General features: G+C 55.5%; 1 long non-coding RNA gene across 1 annotated transcript in view; it reads left to right on the forward strand.

The window, feature by feature from the left end:
- Positions 1 to 21,595: 21,595 nt before the first annotated feature.
- The window catches only part of LOC140387177 (uncharacterized), a 78,681-nt gene continuing 77,755 nt past the window's right edge, over positions 21,596 to 22,521 (forward strand). The window contains exon 1 of the long non-coding RNA XR_011933767.1: positions 21,596 to 21,829. This is a non-coding gene — a long non-coding RNA (uncharacterized lncRNA). The remainder of the gene's footprint in view (positions 21,830 to 22,521) is intronic.

Raw genomic sequence — 22,521 nt, forward strand, 5'->3', positions numbered from 1 at the left:
CGTGGCCGCAGTCTGAATGCGTGAGGAGAGGTGTGTCTCGGGTTGTGTGTGTGTGTGTGCGGCGGGGGGGGGGGGTGGTTAGAGTGGGCTGGGGTCCGGGGGAGTGCCGGGAGGGGGTCCGTGCCGGGGAGGGGGATGGGGGGGTCCGTGCCGGGGAGGGGGATGGGGGGGGAGTCCGTGCCGGGGTGGAGGTTGGGGGGGGTCCGTACCGGGGAGGGGGATGGGGGGGGGGGTCCGTGCCGGGGAGGGGGATGGGGGGGTCCGTGCCGGGGAGGGGGATGGGGGGTCCGTGCCGGGGTGGAGGTTGGGGGGGATCCGTGCCGGGGAGGGGGATGGGGGGGGGTCCGTGCCGGGGAGGGGAATGGGGGGGGTCCGTGCCGGGGAGGGGGATGGGGGGTCCGTGCCGGAGAGGGGGATGGGGGGTCCGTGCCGGGGTGGAGGTTGGGGGGGGGTCCGTACCGGGGTGGAGGTTGGGGGGGGGGTCCGTGCCGGGGAGGGGGATGGGCGGTCCGTGCCGGGGTGGAGGTTGGGGGGGGTCCGTGCCGGGGTGGAGGTTGGGGGGGTACGTGCCGGGGTGGAGGTTGGGGGGGGTCCGTGCCGGGGTGGATGTTGGGGGGGGTCCGTGCTGGGGAGGGGGATGGGGGGTCCATGCCGGGGTGGAAGTTGGGGTCCGTGCCGGGGTGGAGGTTGGGCGGGGGTCTGTGCCGGGGTGGAGGTTGGGCGGGGGTCCGTGCCGGGGTGGAGGTTGGGGGGGGGGTCCGTGCCGGGGAGGGGGTTGGGGGGTCCATGCCGGGGAGGGGGATGGGGGGTCCGTGCCGGGGTGGAGGTTAGGGGGGGGGTCCGTGCCGGAGTGGAGGTTGGGGAGGGGACCGTGCCGGGGAGGGGGATGGGGGGTCCATGCCGGGGTGGAGGTTGGGGGGGGGTCCATGCCGGGGTGGAGGTTGGGGGGGGTCCGTGCCGGGGTGGAGGTTGGGGGGTGGTCCGTGCCGGGGTGGAGGTTGGGGGGGGGTCCGTGCCGGGGAGGGGGATGGGGGGTCCGTGCCGGGGAGGGGGATAGGGGGTCCGTGCCGGGGTGGAGGTTGGGGTCCGTGCCGGGGTGGAGGTTGGGGGGGGGGTCCGTGCCGGGGTGGAGGTTGGGGGGGGTCCGTGCCGGGGTGGAGGTTGGGGGGGGTCCGTGCCGGGGAGGGGGATGGAGGGGGTCCGTGCCGGGGAGGGGGATGGGGGGTCCGTGCCAGGGAGGGGGATGCGAGGGCAAGTGAGTTGGTCCACCTGGCCACGTGCCAGCCTCCAACAGTTGGACCCATGCGGTCCATGCCACCTGGCTGGGGGGAGGAGGGGATATGGGCAATGATGACATGTCGTCGTTCCCCTCCCCCCCACCAGGCCGTCATGTTTTCCGATCATCAGCGATGTTGGCCGCCGTGGCGGCAGCCGCTAATGTCTATGCTGCCCTGGATGAGGAAGAGGAGGAGGAGGAGGAGCGTGCCAGAGAGGCGGCGCAGGCTGCCGCAGAGGGACAGGCGGCAGCCGCCCAGGCTGGAGGGACACCTGACCGACAGGACGAGGAGGGGGAGGAGGACGTCGCAGCCCCACGGCAACGGAGGCACCCGAGGGCGCCCCGTGTGTACCGGCCCCGGCAGTCATACCAGGACCTCACGGACCGGGAATGCAGGAGGAGAGTCCGGATGAGGCGGGAAACCGTGGCACACATCTGCAGCCTGCTGGCACACCTGTCACCGCGTGGCACTGGCGGGGGACACCCTCTCCCCGTGTCCGTCAAGGTTACGGTGGCCCTGAACTTTTATGCAACGGGGTCATTCCAGGCACCGAGTGGGGACCTGTCCGGCATATCGCAGACATCGGTGCATCGGTGCATCCGGGCAGTGACAGATGCCCTATATGCCATGGCGCACCGCTACATCCGCTTCCCCGTGGACCGGGCCAGCCAAGATGCCCGGGCCGTGGGCTTCTCTGCCTTGGCCGGGTTCCCCATGGTCCAGGGCGCAATCGATGGGATGCACGTCGCCATGTGGCCACCTGCAGATAACAGGGCCGTGTTCACCTATAGGAAGGGGACCTATTCGAAGAACAGACAGGTGGTCTGCGACCACCGCATGATGATCCTGCACGTCTGCGCCCGTTACCCAGGCAGTGTACACGACTCATACGTGTTGTCGCGGTCATCCATCCCCGGCATGTACGAGGGACGCCATCCCCAGCTGAGGGGCTGGTTGCTGGGTGACAGGGGCTACCCATTGCGATCGTGGCTGATGACGCCTATACGGAGGCCACGCAATGAGGCGGAGAACTGCTACAATGATGCCCATGTAGCGACAAGGGGCGTGATAGAGAGGTGCTTTGGCGTGCTGAAGATGCGTTTCAGGTGCCTGGACCTCTCTGGGGGCGCCCTCCAGTGTCGGTCAGATAGGGTGGGTGTGCATCTTTGTGGTATGCTGCGTCCTGCACAACATAGCCCAGCAGAGGGGCGATGTGCCGCAGGCAGAGGAGGGCGGAGTGGAGGAGCAGCAGGAAGAGGCGCAGTCCTCCCCAGATGAGGGGGATGGGGGTAATGATCAGGGCAGACGGGGTAGACACAGGCGGGTGGCTGTCCACCATTACCGGCTGGCCCAGCGGGCACGGGACAGACTGATAGCCGCCCGCTTCACTGACTAGATGGGCGTGGGAATCGGGTAGTATGGCCACAGACCGCACACCATGGCAACAGCCGACCACCCACACCCCCCACCCATCCACCCACCCAGCACCCTCACCCCCCCTCCCCAACCCCACCCACCCCACCCGCATGCACACCACCCCCCCCACCCCCCCCATTGCCGATCCACCTGCGGCACAACGGGCCGGGCTCACACAGTTGCGGGTGGACGCGTGTCTATTGCAGGCCATGGAGGATGATGACAACCCGCCCTGCGGTGAGCTCCTGGCTCTACACCGTTGGACTATGTCTGACCCATGGCCACAGGACCACCATCCACCCGGACCATCCCTGCATGCGGCTGTGACACTGCAGCGCATGGTCCCGTCCTCTGCCCGGGGGATGTTGATGGCGGCCCAGGGGGAAGGGGGCAGACTCACCTGGGGCTGAGGTAAGACCACCCCTCACACACACACTTGCGCTCAATGTACATGACACCCCCGCACGCTTTGGACAGAGCACAAAGGCAGCTTCTGTAGGTGTAACATTGACTTTAATAACCAAAGGAGTTCATGCACGTGCCCACGCCCCTGAAACTCATCTGTTCCCTGCACCCGTGCCAAATTACTCAGTGTCTAATTGTTTGGCCTTACGGGCCCTTTGACTACGTCTACGTGGTTCCCCAGGCGGTACAGCAGAACTGGGGGTGGACTCCTGTGATTCCTGCCCTCTGACACTGGATCCCTTTGGCGGCCGTTTCCTGGGGCGTCCTGGCCTAGATGGGCCAGGCTGCGGCCCGGGCGACTGGGATGGCGAGCTGCCAGCCTGTCCTGCCCGTTACCCACCCGATGCACCTGGGACGGAAGGGGGGGGAGTCCGAGGTGTCGCGGTGTACCGGGACCTCCCCTACAGGGGGAGCCGGGACGGACCACACCACCTCCTCCTCCCTCGGGGTGCCCGATGGCCCCCAGGCCTCTACATGGGTGGGGGATGCGAACGGACTGGCCATCCGACGCCCCCCAGACATCTGGCGCTGCCAGTCCTGGAGGCCCGTGCTGGTATCGACAGGGGTCTGCAGGTTTGCAGCCATGGAGCCCAGGGGGTTGGCAAACCCTGTCTGTGACAGTGCGACACCGGCTCGCACATGGCCACTGGCGCTGATGCCCTCAGCGATGGCCTGCAGAGACTGGGCCATGGCCTGCTGAGACTGGGCCATGGCCTGCAGAGACTGGGCTATGGCGTTGAGCACCTCTGCCATCTGGCGCTGGCACTGGCTCATGGCCTCCTGTGAGAGGGCAGCCATGTCCTGGGCCACAGACGCCGCATGCACGGAAAGCCCCAGGCCTCGCAAACCGTTCCCCATGTCTGATACCGTCGCACCCATTGCCTCCACCGCGGACGCCACCCGTGCCGTGTCAGCCTGGGTGGCACGCATGACTGGCACCACTCCCAGCTCCTGGACGCGGGTGGACTCCTCCACCTGCGACTGCAGCCGCCGCAAGCCGCCCGTCACCCTATTCGCTCGTCTCCGGGTCGGTAGTTGCATCGGATCTATGTGTGGGTGTGGTAACTCCAGGAACCCGGGATCCATCTGGGCGGCAGATGTTCGCTTGGGCTGGGCTGCCCTCCGACCGCCCGGCCCCTCTGCTGCTCCTACCTCCACCTGCTGTACCGGGACGGCTGTGTTGTGCGCACCAGTGAGTGTACCAGACACCTCATCACTAAAGTGCCCAACCGAGGTGAGTGTTTCTGCGATGGTGGAGGGTGTTGGTGACAGCAGTGGCGTTGTGTCGTGCTCTTCGTCCCACTCTGAGTCCATGGCACTTTGGGGTGGGGGTTCGTCTCCACCCATCCACTCTGAGTCACTGTCCGGTATTTCGTCTTCCTGGGTAGTGCTGTCCCAGGTAGGGGTGTCCTGGGCAGTGCTGTCCCGGGTAGTGGTGTCCCGGGTAGTGGTTTCCTGGGTAGTGGTGTCCTGGGTAGTGGTGTCCTGGGTCGTGGTGTCCTGGGTCGTGGTGTCCTGGGTAGTGGTCTCCTGGCTCGGATGTGACGGGGGCCTGTGGCTGCCCCCCTCGTCGCTGGGTGGTCGCACCCGCACGTGACGGGGGTGTCGTCTCCCTGTTGCTCCAGGTCTCTCCGTCTCCCGTGGCCTCCGAGGGGCATCCTGCAGGCGTCGCATGCTGGAGGGTCCGGGTCTCTCCGTCTCCCGTGGCCTCCGTGGGGCATCCTGCGGGCGTCGCATGCTGGAGGGTCCGTGTCTCTCCGTCTCCCGTGGTGTGTGAGGGGCATCCTGCGGGCGTCGCATGCTGGAGGGTCCGGGTCTCTCTGTCTCCCATGGTGTGCGAGGGGCATCCTGCGGGCGTCGCATGCTGGAGGGTGCGGGTCACTCCGTCTCCCGTTGCCTCCGAGGGGCATCCTGCGGCCGTCGCATGCTGGAGGGTCCATGTCTCTCTGTCTCCCGTGGCCTCCGGGGGGCATCCTGCGGGCGGTCTGCATCTGCGGGGATGGGTGCCTGGACGTTTGGTCCTGCGATACACAATGAAGCATGCATGGTTAGACATCAGGCAGTGATCAGGTGATATGGGGGAGGGGGATATAGGGGAGGGGGGATATGGGGACGGGCTGTCGGTGGCTCACTTGCTACTACGCCCCCGACCTCTGCATCAGCAACCTCCCGGTCGTCAGGTCCGCCAGCCAGTTCCAGGGCCCTTTCATCGTGTTCGATCAGTGGCCTCTCATCAGCGGGGCCTCCTCCAGTCCTCACATGCTCCCTATTGTTGTGTGCGCGCTTATCCTGTGGGGTGGGGGGGGGGTGGCAGGGGTAAAAGGCAACACTGTTAGGCAGGTATATGAATGCACGCCATCGGTTGCGCGTGCATTGCAGAGGTTAAGGTTAGGGCTGGATTCACTTGGGGATATGGGGGATATGGGGAGGGGGGATATGGGGGAGGGGGGGATATGGGGGAGGGGGGATATGGGGAGGGGGGATATGGGGGAGGGGGGATATGGGGGAGGGGGGATATGGGGGAAGGGGGGATATGGGGAGGGGGGATATGGGGAAAGGGGGGATATGGGGAGGGGGATATGGGGGAGGGGGGATATGGGGGTATATGGGGGAGGGGGTGATATGGGGAGGGGGATATGGGGGAGGGGGATATGGGGGAAGGGGGGATATGGGGGAGGGGGGATATGGGGGAGGGGGGATATGGGGGAGGGGGGATATGGGGGAGGCTCACCCTGCCTGCTCTGACGAGGTCGTTCACCTTCTTGTGGCACTGGGTGCCTGTCCGTGGTGTCAGGGCCGCAGCGGTGACGACCTCTGCCACTTCCCTCCACAGACGCCGGCTGTGGCGTGGGGCAACTCTGCAGCCGTGCCCGGGATACAGGGCATCCCTCCTCTGCTCCACCACGTCCAGGAGCGCCTCCACATCCCGTGACTCAAACCTCGGGGCTGTGCGGCGGCCAGCCATCCAGTCGGGTGTTCCGGTCGGGTGTTCCGGTCGGGTGGGGGGGAGCAGCGCGGCCTTATGAGCCGTCACGCCGTGCGGCGCGTATGACGCTGCACGGCGTGAACCACTGCGCAAGCGCGGATCCCGTTACGTCGCTGCTAGCCCATTTCGAGCCGGAGACTTTCGACCCATTTTTTCAACGTGACGCAAGTCGGATTTGCGCCGTTTTTTGCGCCGATCGGCGGACTTTCCGCCGATAACGGAGAATTTCGCCCATGATGTACGATCCCAGCCATCTTATCATCATTAGTATGCAAAGCATATAGGCTGCTGCATAGTTTATTTAGTGACTTTGATGCCACAATGTGAGACATGGTTTATTTTAGTCCACAAGGACATTTGTCACGAAGGCCACGTACGTGACAACTGGAGCTGGCTATACCTGACCAGTTTGAAAGGGTTGAGAAGAGCCCAAGCATAAGATGGTCAGATGAATCCTGGCTGGAAATGACATGGTGATTTACAGAAATGACATCTGCCATCTACTTCATTATAGTGAGTTGGTCAGAAAAAGTCACAAAGAATTAGGAGAGAGAGGTGGTGGTTCTGTAGTGGTAAAGTCATTGGACTAATAATCCAGGGGCCCAAGCTTAATGCTCTGGGGACACAGGTTCAAATCCCACAATGGCAGTGGGTAGAATTTCAATTAATTTAACATTTTATGGGATCAGTTGGCTTAGTTGGCGAGCTGGCTGGTATGTAGTGCAGATAATGCTAATGGTGCTGGATCAATACCTGCATGGGTGCGGTTTGTGTTATCAGCTCAAATAGCTCAGTTGGGAGAGCGTTCTACTGAAGATCTAAAGGTAGCTGATTCATCCTGGGTTTTTGCACACAGCCACATGCTGGCTTCATTTGCTATCCGCTAATTTGCACTGCTTTTGGGTTCCTCTTATGACCTAGTGGTGTAGGTCACTGAACTGTGTAGCTTGGTGGTTAACAGCTAAACATCCACAAAGTATGATGGGAAAAGTAGCCAATTTTTGCTCAGGCATTTAGATCATAGGTCAGCCATGATTACGTTGAATGGGCCACGTAGAACGGCAGAACAGGTTTGAGGCACAGCGGCGGGTGCAGTTTAACAAGCTAGACTGCTGAATAAGCAGTGTGCATTAAGTTGTACTCGACTGCTCAGCAAAGGCAGATAAGAAGACAGACAACAAGGACCGCGGATGTATCCGGTTTTAACTAGTGATGGGCAAAACTGATGACCTCTGGTCATGGGCATACGTGGATAAGAACTTTCACGATACTGCAAAATAAAATAGATAAAAAGTGACAGGTAGAAGCCTCCGCAGGAGACCCGGAGGAACAACCGTCATGCAAGGAAACCCTGTCTGGGACCACGAGAAGTAGAAGACACATCAAAGGGTTGGATAGTATTTAATTCCAAGCCATGAGACTTATGGTTCATTGTAACAAGTAATGAATACTTTAACAAGTAGAATAAAGAGCAGTTCAGTGTTTATCTTGTGTTTTAAACATCTAAAATGATTCAGTTGTACAAAATATCTTGTGTAAGTGTTTCTTTGACCATCACGTCAGGTGCTATTTCAGTCTGAGGGCAACAACTGGTAAACCACACACCAAAAAGAAAATGCTGGAAAATCTCAGCAGGTCTGGCAGCATCTGTAGGGAGAGAAAAGAGCTAACGTTTCGAGTCCAGATGACTCTGAGATTTTCCAGCTATTTCTCTTTGGTTTCAGATTCCAGCATCCTCAGTAATTTTAACTGGTAAACCACAGATCTTAGAACAATGGTTTCAATAAAAATATCGAATTGGGGGTCACATGATGTGAGTGCGAGAGCGGTTGCGTTTTCTCTCTGCTCATCCTTTAAACCATTATTTCATCCTCGTGCACATTTGATACTTACTTTTTCTTGGACTACGTGGCTTGCTCCATGTCCCTGGAGTTCCTGATTGGTCTTTTTGTGAGAAAGAGCCGAGAGAAAATGCTAAAATCCTCGTTTGTTTGTGGCGATAGGAGTAGGCAGGGGCCCAGCTTGTAATGGCGCAGTTGCTGTTGAGTGGGCTCTCGCCTTGGCGGTGGTGAGTGCATCTGATCGTGGCCGCCATTGAAGATGTTGCTTTGACTGAGAATTCCGGCTCTGTGGTGCAGGTTGTTCGAGTTCATTTCAGGAGGTACTTTTAGAAGAGCGGTGGAGGCACACAAGAGGGTTCTTGCACTCAAAAGAGCACTGTCCCTGCTTAGGGGCCGCCTTCATGTCGTCAAAATCCTGCTGCATGGTGTATAATTTATCCTCATTGGTACAGGAGATGGGAGCTGGGTGGGACGTCCCCTGAGCCCGGTCCCCGGTGAGAGATGGAGATGAATTCCAGATTCAGTTTGAGAATTGGCTGCCATGCTTTGGTAATCTTAATTTGGAGACTTGGTGCATCAGATTCGATGGAATACATTGTATCCTGTCTTCTAGACCAGGGGTCGGTTGAGCCCACCGATCACTGATCCTATTTTGACCTATTTCAATGCTCGTTGTGAGGGGTTGGTGGTGGCCAAGCCGATCAAGTAATTTCCCCCTGGTCGAGGCCTCGACTGTGGACCACCTGGGCATCAGAGAGACAGCATGGTGGAAATGTAGGTGTCTCGTGGTTCGATCGATGGAATCCTTGTGAGATCCTGAGAAGTGCTCGTTGATCCCGCATAATTCTTTGCCTTCTCGTGCGACATGGAAGATGTCTTTATCCTACAATTTACCCTGTGGTTCTTTGGTAATCTTGAAGGTCACTCTCTTTTGACCATGTTGTTGGCTTTTTAGTGCTGTCTTTTTTCCTGCAGGAGAGTGTAAAATGTGAGCGTGATGCCCTGTCCATTGATTTGTTTTTCCAATTGACGGAAGATTTAGCATGGCCAATCCACCTACCTTGCACATCTTTGGGTTATGGGGGTGAGACCCACACAGTCATGTGACAGTGACCGAGGGCCGAGATCGAACCCGGGTCCTCGGCATTGTGAGGTAGCAGTGCTAACCATTGCGCCACATTGCCGCCCTGGTTATTGTGTCTTATAATCCTGTAGCTGGAGGAGGGGAGTGTTTTTTTTGTCACCTCGTGTCTCGTTTATGAAGAGGACGAGTTGAGCTGGAGCAGGGTGAGGGGTGGGTAGATATGGTTGGTTCAGTCTTCACTGAGATTGAGGATATCCCCCCCGTAACAGCTTTCGCATTTTTCTTTTGGATTTGTATATTTTCTTTTACGCTCTTTGAATTAGGGATACATGTCTTCATCCTTCTTTGGTCTGGGTAGGGTTTGTATGCTCGGGAGGATAGGGTTCCTACTATCTCCTTCTTGAGGGTGAGTTTTTCCTTTCCTCTGTTTCTCTTCGTGTTCCTCTCCTGGGCTATTGGAGTGTTTGGGTTGTTGAGGAGGAAGGTTTCTCTGGATATCCTTTCTGCGATGGTCGTTGCTTTGAGCTAGGTAGGGTGCGTCCCCCTCTGCGGGCCCTCTTCTTTTCTCCTGTTCATCTGGGTGAGTAGTGTGTTGGTTCATGTCCTGATCTGGCCAGTGGTTTGGGAAGGGTTTCTATGTTTGTGCCGAGGAGGAGGGAATTGACTCTTCCTCCCAAGCTGCCTAATTGTTGGGACTTTTTTGATGTTGTTTCTTCTTCTCGTGCTGGAGCCCTCCCCTTTGCCAGGGGAGGAATAATCAGCACCTTGGAATGCATTACACCACATGGAGTTGGAAAGGAACCGGCTCAACGGGGGTGCAGGCTTTTTGGGTGTCCTGAACACACTGGGGTATAGTTTTTTGTGTCGGTTGGTGCTGGGCTAGGCCAGGATCGGTGCTGTGGCTTTTATCCTGTTACCCCTCGGGGGTTGGGATGTCCCTCTCTGAGGTGTTGGGAGGAGCTTCCTTGTAGACTGGGTTTAGTTTCCTTGTCTCTCGGGTACACAGGGGCCTGGGGATGGGTCAAGTTCCGTACCTTGGTGGCTATCCTGTTATTCTCCCTGGAGGATGGGGTGCCCTCTTGTTGATTGAGTGCCCTGTTCTCCTCTTCACTGGTGGATGTTGTCATCTGGTAGGGCTTTTTTAAAACTCTTCTTTACCTTATTTTCTACCTTGAGAGTTCCTGAGGGCTTGACCACAGTGTGAATACGCTGTTATTCATTATTGTAGTTCTGTCCAGGGCCTGTTTTTTGAGGTTTAGCTGGGTTATATAATATGTATGTAGCTCCCCGTAGTTCTGAGGTTTGTGTGTACTCTTTTGTTTTTGCAAGGGTGGGTATGGTGCATCACCTCCTGGCTCCTACATTGGTGCAGATGGTCTGGAATTCAGAAAGAAAAGGCTGTGTTGGGTCTTTGGAGCCATTGGTACTGTTGGAGTTGAAGGGGATGTACATTGGTACACACCCCAGCATGGTATACGATGCTATCCTGATTTCCTGTGATGATTACAGGGTTGTGTGGTGTAGGTGGGTTGTTAAGCTCTGATAGTAACCATAAAGTAAGAACTAGGAAACAAGTCTTGACTTTTTCAACTTCAAGTTTATTATGTTCAGTAATCTCTTCTTCAACAACAAAACAGTACCACCTGTATTCCCTTTATATATTGGTGCAGTCTATTAAACAATAAGTGCAATCCATTAAACAATTAAAATCCCAGTTCTAACTTAAGTACGAGGGAACATTAACTCTTTCCTAACCAGGGTGTGCGCTATTTTGCGATGCCATGTTTTCATGATTCTATCTTGTTTCTCCCTTGGTCTCTGGTGGAGCGATATGAGTGTCTAGTTCTGTCTAATCATAGAATTTACAGTGCAGAAGGAGGCCATTTGGCCCATCAAGTCTGACCGGCCCTTGGAAAGGGCACCCTACGTCTCCACCCCATCCCCATAACCAGTAACCCCACCTAACGTGCACATCTTTGGACTGTGGGAGGAAACCGGAGCATCCAAAGGAAACCTACGCAGTCACAGGGAGAAAGTGCAAAATCCACACAGACAGTGACCCAAGCTGGGTATTGAACCCGGGGACCCTGGAGCTGTGAGGCATCAGTGCTAACCACTGTGCCACCATGCGGTTAAGCCAGTGTGTTAAGACATTGTGTTGAGCCAGCTGTGATGTTGTTCTCCAATTCCATACTGTGCTCATGTAGGTTTTTGTCAAGCAAAGATATTAAGGGATATGGGCTGAAAGCAGGTATATGGGGGGTGATTCTCCAATATGGAGCCCAAGTGTTCGCGCCATCATGAACGCCGTTGCGTTTCACAACAGCGCAAACCGGGCCCGGGTACGACCGATTCTGGCCCCCACAGGGGGCCAGCATGGCGCTGGAGCGGTTCACGCTGCTCCAGCCTCCTTCCGCGGCACCAAATGGGACGCGCCAACCTGCGCATGTGCGGGGGACTTCTTTAACGCGCCGTCCCTGACTCAACATGGCGTCGATGTTCAGGGGCCGGCTGCGCCAGAAAGTCGGCCCGGGTTAGGGGGGGGGAAGAGGCCGGCCAACCGATTGGTGGGCCCCGATCGCGGGCCAGACCCCACAGGTGAAGGAGCCTCCCCCCCCTCCCCCCCCCCACCCACAGGCCGCCCCCGACCGTTTAGGCAGAGTTCTCGCCGGCAGCGACCAGGGGTGAACGGTGCCAGCAGGACTCTGTCGTATCGGTGCGGTTGCTCGGCCCATCCGGGCGCCGATCCTCCACACCTCGGAGAATCGGGCGTTGGCGTCGGGGCGCGGTCGTGGCGATTCTCCAGTCCGGCGCGGGGCTCGGAGAATCGCCCCCATGCAGTTAAGCAACAGATCAGCCATGATCTCAATAAATGGCGGGGCAGGCTTGAGGGGCTGAATGGCCTACTCCTGTTTCTATGTAGGTTAGCCATGTTTGTTTCCCCTTCCTTGCTTATTTTGTAACTTTGTTGTGTTATTTTATAAAATGTAAAATCTCAACAAACAGTCTTTAAAAAAAGGAATTAGGAAAGGTTGATCACATTGGGTATCTCAAAGAGAAAACCGGAGGAAATCATACAACACAGAAGGAGTCCACCCAATCTATGGTGCTCAAAACAGATCAATCAGGGTTCGAGCACTTTCTAACATGTAGAGTGTAGCCTGGAGCGCTGTGGGTGGCAACAGGAAAGGCTACAATGTTCTTTCCATCACATGGCTGACCAGAATTCTGTCCCACTCTTTCCCACTTGTCATTGGTGTGTGCTGGGAGGATATATAGATTGATGCTCAACTTGCTTGGCCACATTATAAAAGACCCTTTCCTTGGCCATCAAGTCCCAGAGTGGGATTTTGGAGCAAGCAATGAGATGAAGTAAGGTTTGCCCTGTCCATCCTGCACTTTGGCTTTGTAACTAAGGATGGGATGAAATATATATTTTTTACAGTTCTACTGAATCTGCGTGCCTTCAGGCTGAACCTCTCAAGATTATAACAACATGCTGTGCTTTGAAAATGTTCTCCTCATCTGTACTGATTCCTTTGTCAATCGCCAGGTTAGGGTCACCAGATTTTCAAAAGTCGAAATCAGGACACCGTGAAAGGTTTTGGGAAGGCGGGGCTCTGTGATGATTGACGCATTGGATGACCAATGGCAGGAATCTGGGGGTGGGGCAGTTGAAGGCAGAAGGTCATGTGATGACATCTCATTTGGTGAAAATTGTCATGTAATAATGAAAAGAATTAAAAGCTTGCAACCAATCTGGCATAATTGTTTCTGCTTACATTGCTTTTGACTGATTTCAGGTATTACAATTTTAGGATGCAGTTATTCATGTGATTAGTATTAATGTCATTGCATTTATAGTGAGGGGATTGGGGGCTTTCATTGGCAATGGAGGGGTATCAGTGAAGGGCGGTTGAGTGTATGTGTGAGTGTGCGCTGATGGCACAGTGGTTAGCACTGGTGCCTCACAGTGGGCGAGATTCTCCACTCCCGCACCGGTTGGGAGAATCGCCTGGGCCGCCAAAATTTGAATGGGTCTCACGTCCATGTGGAGTTTGCACATTCTCCCCATGTTTGAATAGGTCTCACCCCCACAAACCAAAAGATGTGCAGGCCACACTAAATTGTCCCTTAATTGGAAAAAAAATAATTGGGTACTTTTTTGGACATTAAGGGACAATTTAGCATTCCCTATTCACCTACCTGTGTATCTTTGGACTGTGGGAGGGAAGCGGAGCACCCGGGAGAAACCCACACAGGCATGAGGAGAATGTATAAATTCCACACAGTCACCCGAGGCTGGAATTGAACGGGTCCTGGCGCTGTACAGCAGCAGTGTTAACCACTGTGCCACCATGGAAGGGGCAGGTTAAAGGGGACGGCACTCAGCGGAGCTGGAAAGACAGACATTTGAGCAATCTGGAGAAAACTGTGGAGACACCGGGATATTCAGTGAAAAACCCAGACTGTCTCAAACTCACACACATGACCCTCGCAACAACAGGCCAAACTCACACTCATGACCCTCGCAACAACAGGCCAAACTCACACACGTGACCCTCGCAACAACAGGCCAAACTCACACACGTGACCCTCGCAACAACAGGCCAAACACACACACGTGACCCTCGCAACAACAGGCCAAACTCACACACGTGGCCCTCGCAACAACAGGCCAAACTCACACACGATACCCTCGCAACAACAGGTCAAACTCACACATGTGACCCTCGCAACAACAGGCCAAACTCACACACATGACCCTTGCAACAACAGGCCAAACTCACACACATGACCCTCTCAACAACAGGCCAAAGTCACACACATGACCCTCGCAACAACAGGCCAAAGTCACACACATGACCCTCGCAACAACAGACCAAACTCACACATAACCCTCGCAACAACAGGCCAAACTCACACACATGACCCTCGCAACAACAGGCCAAACTCACGCACATGACCCTCGCAACAACAGGCCAAACTCACACACGTGACCCTCACATCAACAGGCCAAACTCACACACATGACCCTCGCAACAACAGGCCAAACTCACACACATGACCCTCGCAACAACAGGCCAAACTCACACACATGACCCTCGCAACAACAGGCCAAACTCGCACACATGACCCTCGCAACAACAGACTAAACTCACACACATTACCCTCGCTACAACAGGCCAAACTCACGCACATGACCCTCGCTACAACAGGCCAAACTCACACACATGACCCTCACATCAACAGGCCAAACTCACACACGTGACCCTCGCAACAACGGGCCAAACTCACACACATTACCCTCGCTACAACAGGCCAAACTCACGCACATGACCCTCGCTACAACAGGCCAAACTCACACACATGACCCTCACATCAACAGGCCAAACTCACACACGTGACCCTCGCAACAACAGGCCAAACTCACACACATGACCCTCGCTACAACAGGCCAAACTCACACACATGACCCTCGCATCAACAGGCCAAACTCACACACATGACCCTCGCAACAACAGGCCAAACTCACACACATGACCCTCGCAACAACAGGCCAAACTCACACACATGACCCTCGCAACAACAGGCCAAACTCGCACACATGACCCTCGCAACAACAGGCCAAACTCGCACACATCACCCTCACAACAACAGGCCAAACTCACACACATCACCCTCGCAACAACAGACTAAAATCTCACATATCACCCTCGCAACAGGCCAAACTCACACACATCACCCTCGCAACAACAGGCCAAACTCACACACATCACCCTCGCAACAACAGGCCAAACTCACACACATCACCCTCGCAACAACAGACTAAACTCACACACATTACCCTCACAACTGTTTAAAGAACTACTGCAAATTGCTGATTTAAAGACCTCTGCACAGCATTTTCACTTGAGGATGCTTTCTGTTGCAATGTGCATAGCTAACTTCCTGTATAACCGATTAGTTTTCAATTGGAATAAAAATTGATGATATCCAACACAAAATGCAAATTAGTTTCTGATTCCAGGGCAAGCAAAGTGCTGAGCAATTATTGGCTGTATTCAGCTCAATGATAAATGGACCCATTTTGTTTGATTCTGGATAAAATCTTAAAAAGGTGTTTGAACTTCAGTTAATAGTGAATGCTTTCTACAGATTTTAACTTTTTACTTTAACAATAGGAAACAGGACTTGCCCCTGTCCCAATCTGAGGACCTTTCCAAGTGTAGGCAACAAAGTATTGTTGGAAGTGTTGTAAAGCACAGATGCCAATTTGCGCACAGCATATTTTCCCAAGCAGAAATTAGGTAAATGACCAGATAATCTGTTTTGGTGGTATTGGCTGAAGGAAGGATGTTTGTCCAGGATACCGGGGTGAATGCCGCTACTGTTCTTTGAATAGTGCCACCCGAGAGTGCAGATGATGCTTTTGTTTAATGTTGATGGATTAGACTTGCTCTCCCTCCCAGCAGGAAGAGACAAAGCTGCAGTATTGAACACAGCGAAAAGTGAGAGGCATGTTTTTCTTTTCTTTCCTCGTCGCGTTGATGTTGGTGATAACATGGTGGCACAATGGTTAGTGCTGCTGCCTCACAGTGCCATAGACCCAGGTTCAATTCCAGCCTTGGGCAGCACAGTAGCACAGTGGATAGCACAGTTGCTTCACAGATCCAGGGTCCGAGGTTCGATTCCCGGCTTGGTCACTGTCTTTGTGGAATCTGCAGGTTCTTCCTGTGTCTGCATGGGTTTCCTCCAGGTGCTCCGGTTTCCTCCAGCAGTCTAAAGATGTGCAGGTTAGGTGGATTGACCATGCTAAAATGCCTTAAGTGTCCAAAAGGGTTAGATGGGGTTACTGGGTTTTGGGGATAGGGTAGAGGTGTGGGCTTAGGTAGGGTGACCTTTCCATGGGCCGGTGCAGACTCAATGGGCCGAATGACCTCTTTCTGCATTGGAAATTCTATGTCTATGACTGTCTGTGTGGAGCTTGCATGTCCTCCCCGTGTGTGTATGCATTTACTCCGGGTGCTACGGTTTCCTCCCAGGGTCCAAAGATGTGCAGGTTAGGTTGGCCATGATCAGTGCACAGGGTTATAGGGATAGAGCGGGTTGGGAGTGGGCCTCGATGGGGTGCTGTTTCAGAGGGTCGAGCAGACTCATAGGGCCGAATGGCCTCCTTCTGCACTGTAGGGATTCTATAAACATGGGAATGCAGTCTCCAGTTGCAGTAAATGTTTGGATTAGTGGCCTTTGCAGTATCAGATAACATTATACATGGTGAATGTTTCAAAGTATCCAGTATGACAGACATCAAATTCTACCTTTCTGTTTTTGGCCCATGTTGGTGATGTGATAATCATGATGGAATGTTCCTCCTGTAAAGTGAGTAATATGCTTCCTGACCTACATAAGCTTTATCAATGACGTGCCTATTGTATTCCTCAGGCTCATTACGGCTGCTCAGTCGGATGGTCTTTCAGTGTGTAGCGCACAAAGACTCCGTGAGACGAATAGAGTGAAGTCGATGAGGCGTTATTAAGCGTGTCTGTTCCCCCGCAGCTCGATAGTAAACTGGCCTGCGGGGGAAGACTCCGGCTTCTTATACTCCGCCTTCAGGGCGGAGCTAGAGGTCAACGGCCAACCAGGACCCGGGATCTGTCAGCCAATGACATTAGGGCTTCCAGTCCCACATGACCCCCAATACATACTACCACATTCACCCCTTGTCAAAAATGAACCCCGCGGGGTGATGCTTCGTATGGTGGTAAAGGTTTACAGGGCTGGTCCTGGGAGGAAAAAAAAACATTCACAAGGCAATACAGTATTGTACAATTTTGTCCTGTTGCAACTATTTACAGAGGGTATGGGAAGAAAAGCAAAATGTTCTTGTGAAAGTCCATATTTAGTTTTAGATCGACGCCACAAGTGGTCGGGTGGTCTGGTCGTCCGTGTCGATCGCCTCGGCCCCGGTGGTGGTGGTGCTTGTACCGTTGTCATCGCCTCCAGGAGCCTTACGGTTTCAGCTTGGGCTTTATTCTTGGTCGGTGCTGAGGGGAGGGGAACCGATCCTCCTGGGAAGGGGGCGGTCGCGGGGTGCGGCGGTGGCAGGAAGTGGGGGGGTTGGGTGAATGGTGTCGGGGGGGTGTGCGTGTTGCCGGTGGGCGCCAGATCCCGCAGGGAGACCGTGTCCTGTCGGCCGTCGGGGTACTCCACGTAGGCGTACTGGGGGTTCGCGTGGAGGAGGTGAACCCTTTCGACCAACGGGTCCGCCTTATGTGCCCGCAAATGCTTTCGGAGCAGGATGGGTCCTGGGGCCGCCAGCCAGGTCGGCAGCGACGTTCCAGAGGAGGACCTCCTAGGGAAAACAAGGAGACGCTCATGAGGCGTTTGATTAGTGCTCGTACATAATAACGACCGGATGGAGTGGAGAGCGTCCGGGAGGACCTCCTGCCACCGTGAAACTGGGCGGTCCCTGGGCCGTAGGGCCAGTAGGACGGCCTTCCAGACCGTGCCGTTCTCCCTCTCTACTTGCCCGTTCCCCCGAGGGTTGTAGCTGGTCGTCCTGCTTGAGGCTATGCCCTTGCTGAGCAGGAACTGGCGCGGCTCGTCACTCATGAAAGAGGACCCCCTGTCGCTGTGGATGTAAGCGGGGTAACCGAACAGTGTGAAGATGCTGTTCAGGGCTTTAATGACTGTGGCCGCGGTCATGTCAGAACAGGGAATGGCAAAAGGGAAGCGGGAGTATTCGTCCACCACATTAAGGAAATATGCGTTGCGGTCGGTGGAGGAGAGGGGCCCTTTGAAATCGAGACTGAGGCGTTCAAAGGGGCGGGAAGCCTTAATCAGGTGCGCTCCATCTGGCCTGAAAAAATGCGGCTTGCATTCCGCGCAGATGTGGCAGTCCCTTGTGACTGTACGGACCTCCTCTAAAGAGTATGGGAGCTGGCGGGACTTGATGAAGTGGTAAAACCGAGTGACCCCCGGGTGGCAGAGGTCCTCGTGGAGGGTTTGGAGGCGGTTAATTTGTGCGTTGGCACATGTGCCGCGGGATAGGGCATCGGACGGCTCGTTCAGCTTTCCGGGACAATACAAAATCTCATAGTTGAAGGTGGAGAGCTCGATCCTCCACCTTAAGATCTTGTCGTTTTTAATTTTGCCCCGCTGTGCATTATCGAACATGAAGGCTACCGACCGTTGGTCCGTGAGGAGAGTGAATCTCCTGCCGGCCAGGTAATGCCTCCAATGTCGCACAGCTTCCACTATGGCTTGGGCTTCCTTTTCTACTGAAGAGTGGCGGATTTCTGAGGCGTGGAGGGTCCGGGAGAAAAAGGCCACGGGTCTGCCCGCTTGGTTAAGGGTGGCCGCTAGAGCTACGTCGGAGGCGTCGCTCTCGACCTGGAAGGGGAGGGACTCGTCGATGGCGCGCATCGTGGCCTTTGCGATATCCGCTTTGATGCGGCTGAAGGCCTGGCAAGCCTCTGTCGACAGAGGGAAGGTCGTGGTCTGTATTAGGGGGCGGGCCTTGTCTGCGTACTGGGGGACCCACTGGGCGTAGTATGAAAAGAACCCCAAGCAGCGTTTCAGGGCTTTTGGGCAGTGCGGGAGGGGAAATTCCATGAGTGCACGCATACGTTCGGGGTCGGGGCCTATTATCCCATTGCGCACTACGTAGCCCAGAACGGCTAGCCGATCGGTGCTAAAAACGCACTTGTCCTCGTTGTACGTGAGGTTCAAGGTTTTGGCGGTCTGGAGGAATTTTTGGAGGTTGGCGTCGTGGTCCTGCTGATCGTGGCCGCAGATGGTTACATTGTCGAGATACGGGAACGTGGCCCTCAACCCATGTTGATCAACCATTCGGTCCATCTCCCGTTGGAAGACCGAGACCCCGTTTGTGACGCCAAAAGGGACCTGTAGGAAATGGTATAATCGCCCGTCTGCCTCGAAGGCTGTGTACTTGCGGTCACTTGGGCGGATGGGGAGCTGATGGTAGGCGGACTTGAGGTCCACGGTGGAGAAGACTTTATATTGGGCAATCCGGTTGACCATGTCGGATATGCGGGGGAGAGAGTACGCGTCTAGTTGTGTGTACCTGTTGATGGTCTGGCTATAGTCAATGACCATTCTTTGTTTCTCCCCTGTCTTCACTACTACCACCTGCGCTCTCCAGGGACTATTGCTGGCCTGGATTATGCCCTCCTTTAGTAGCCGCTGGACTTCGGACCGAATGAAGGTCCGGTCCTGGGCGCTGTACCGTCTGCTCCTAGTGGCGACGGGTTTGCAATCCGGGGTGAGGTTCGCAAACAAGGACGGGGGTTGCACCTTGAGGGTTGCGAGGCCGCAGATAGTGAGTGGGGGTATGGGGCCGCCGAATTTGAACGTAAGGCTCTGAAGATTGCATTGGAAATCTAATCCCAGCAAGGTGGGGGCACAGAGTTGGGGAAGGACGTTTAGTTTGTAGTTTTTGAACTCCCTCCCCTGCACCGTTAGGGTAACTATGCAGAATCCCTGGATCTGTACGGAGTGGGATCCTGCAGCTATGGAAATCTTTTGTGCGCTGGGATAGGTGGTCAAGGAACAGCGTCTTACCGTGTCGGGGTGTATAAAGCTCTCCGTGCTCCCGGAGTCGACTAGGCATGGCGTCTCGTGGCCGTTTATTAGCACCGTTGTCGTCATCGTCTGGACTGTCCGGGGCCGAGCTTGATCGAGCGTAATTGAAGCGAGCCGTGGTTGTAGTGGTGGAGTGGGGTCCGTTGTTGCCGTCCAAGATGGCGTCGGGGATGGACAAAATGGCCGCCCCCATACATCGCACCTGGCTGGGGGTCACAAGATAGCGGCGGGGGTGGACAAAATGGCCGCCCCCACGCGTCGTACAGGTCTGGGGCGGTCCAAGATGGCGGCGCCCCTCCTCCCCTCGTGGTGGCCGGGACCCAAAATGGCGGCGTCTGCGGGTCGCACATCGGCGCCCCTCCTCCCCTCGTGGTGGCCGGGACCCAAAATGGCGGCGTCTGCGGGTCGCACATCGGTGCCCCTCCTCCCCTCGTGGTGGCCGGGACCCAAAATGGCGGCATCTGCGGGTCGCACATGGTGTGCTGGGGGGGCTGGGGAGCGCTAGGACCGCGAGCGCTAGGACCGCGAGCGCTAGGACCGCGCAGAGCCCCCTCACCGGGGACAGCGGTGGTCGGGGCCCAAGTAGGTGGCGCCGGCGGGTCAGGCGTGGGGCGCGGGGTGGGGGTTAGGGTGGCGTAAAACTCCCTCCTCTCCGTGGAGAGTGTTGGCCGGGACCCAAAGCGGTAGCGCCGGTGGCGGGTCATACATGGGCTGCGGGGAGGGGGGTTGGGGAACGTAAGCGGCGTGCAGAGCTCCCAGTTCTCCCGGGACCGCGGTGGTCGGGACCCAGAGCGGCTGCGCCTGTGGGTCGTACATGGCGTGCTGGGGGGGTTGGGGCGCGTAAACTGCTTGCAGGGCTCCCTGTGCTTCCAGGACAGCGGCGACCTCGTGGGACCGGCACACAACCGCATAATGGCCCTTTTTCCCGCAGCTTTTGCAGATAGCTGCGCGGGCCGGGCAGCACTGTCGGGGGTGTTTCGCCTGGCCGCAGAAATAACAGCGGGCGCCCCCGGTGCGACTCGGCGTTTGGACCGCGCAAGCCTGTGGGGTGTCCGGGGGGGGGCGGTAGGGGGTTTGCCGCGACGGGTACGTACGGGGCTCAATGGGTTGCCGCGCGGTCGGGGCCGTAGGCGCGGGTATTACGCGCGGCCACGTCTAGGGAGGCTGCTAGGGCCCGTGCCTCTGAGAGTCCTTGCGAATCTTTTTCTAGAAGTCTTTGGCGGATTTGGGAGGATTGCATACCTGCCACAAAAGCATCGCGCATTAACATGTCCGTGTGTTCGTTTGCGTTCACCGACAGGCAGCTGCAGGCTCGTCCCAAAATCAGCAGCGCGGCGTAGAATTCGTCCATCGATTCTCCGGGAGCTTGCCGTCTCGTCGCGAGCTGGTAGCGAGCGTAGATTTGGTTAACTGGGCGGACATAGAGACTTTTCAGTGCTGCGAACGCCGTCTGGAAATCCTCCGAGTCTTCGATGAGGGAGAAAATCTCCGTGCTCACCCTCGAGTGCAGGACCTGCAGTTTTTGGTCTTCTGAGACCCGGCCGGTGGTCGTTCTGAGGTAGGCCTCGAAGCAAGTCTGCCAGTGCTTGAAGGCTGCTGCTGCGTTCACTGCGTAGGGGCTGATCCTCAGGCATTCCGGAATGATCCTGAGCTCCATAGTCCTTTTTAGGCACGCTGAATAAATTGTAGCGCACAAAGACTCCGTGAGACGAATAGAGTGAAGTCGATGAGGCTTTATTAAGCGTGTCTGTTCCCCCGCAGCTCGATAGTAAACTGGCCTGCGGGGGGAAGACTCCGGCTTCTTATACTCCGCCTTCAGGGCGGAGCTAGAGGTCAACGGCCAACCAGGACCCGGGATCTGTCAGCCAATGACATTAGGGCTTCCAGTCCCACATGACCCCCAATACATACTACCACACAGTGTAAAGTTGTTCACCCGTATTTGATTCAAAATCTGCCTAATAATAAAAAAAGTTAAATGAGAAATTCTCCAGAACCTCCTCCAAGCTATACCTGCTCCATCTCTGGAAGAGAAGCAGAAAATCAACTGTTTCCAGGGAGCGTCATGGCTCTGAGGAAATACCAGGCCCAATCATTCCATGATCAATAAATGGGATGATATGTTGAGAAACCTGTTGAAACAGTTCTCGAGGTAAGGGGAGACGTGTATTATTGTGGCAGTTAGGTGTTGGATTCAGCTGAAAGAATGCTAATTTGTAACCTGCCTATTGTGAATTTAAAACGTCTTTGTGACTAATGATTTTCTATTTGTTAGGTAATCGCTATGGATAGTGATGACTGAGAGATGAATGTTAGCCAGGATATTTAAGAACTCCCTGCTCTTTCTTCAAATAATGCCATGGGATCTTTTACATCTAACTGTGCAGGATGGCAGGGCTTCAGTTTAGCATATCATCAAAATGGGCCTCATCTCTAACAATCGGTGGCACGGTGGTTGGAACTGCTGCCTCACAGCACTCGGCACCCGGATTCGATTATAATCTTCGGTGACTGTGTGGATTTTGCATGTTCTCCCGTCTCTACGTGGGTTTCCTCCGGATGCTCCGGCTTCCTCCCACAGTCCAAATAGTGGCGTAGTGTTATTGTCACTGGACTAGTAAACCAGAGACCCAGAATAATGCTCTTGGGAGCCAGGTTCAAATCCCACCACTGCAGATGGTGAAATTTGAATTCAATAAAAATCTGGACTTAAAAGTCTAATGATGACCATGAAACCAATGCTGATTGTCGGAAAAACCCGTGTGGTTCACTAATGTCCTTTAGGGAAGGAAATCTGTCGTCCTTACCTGGTCTGGTAACTCCAGACACACAGCAATGTGGCTG

The sequence above is a fragment of the Scyliorhinus torazame genome, chromosome 12, assembly GCF_047496885.1.
Source record: "Scyliorhinus torazame isolate Kashiwa2021f chromosome 12, sScyTor2.1, whole genome shotgun sequence".
NCBI lineage: Eukaryota > Metazoa > Chordata > Chondrichthyes > Carcharhiniformes > Scyliorhinidae > Scyliorhinus > Scyliorhinus torazame.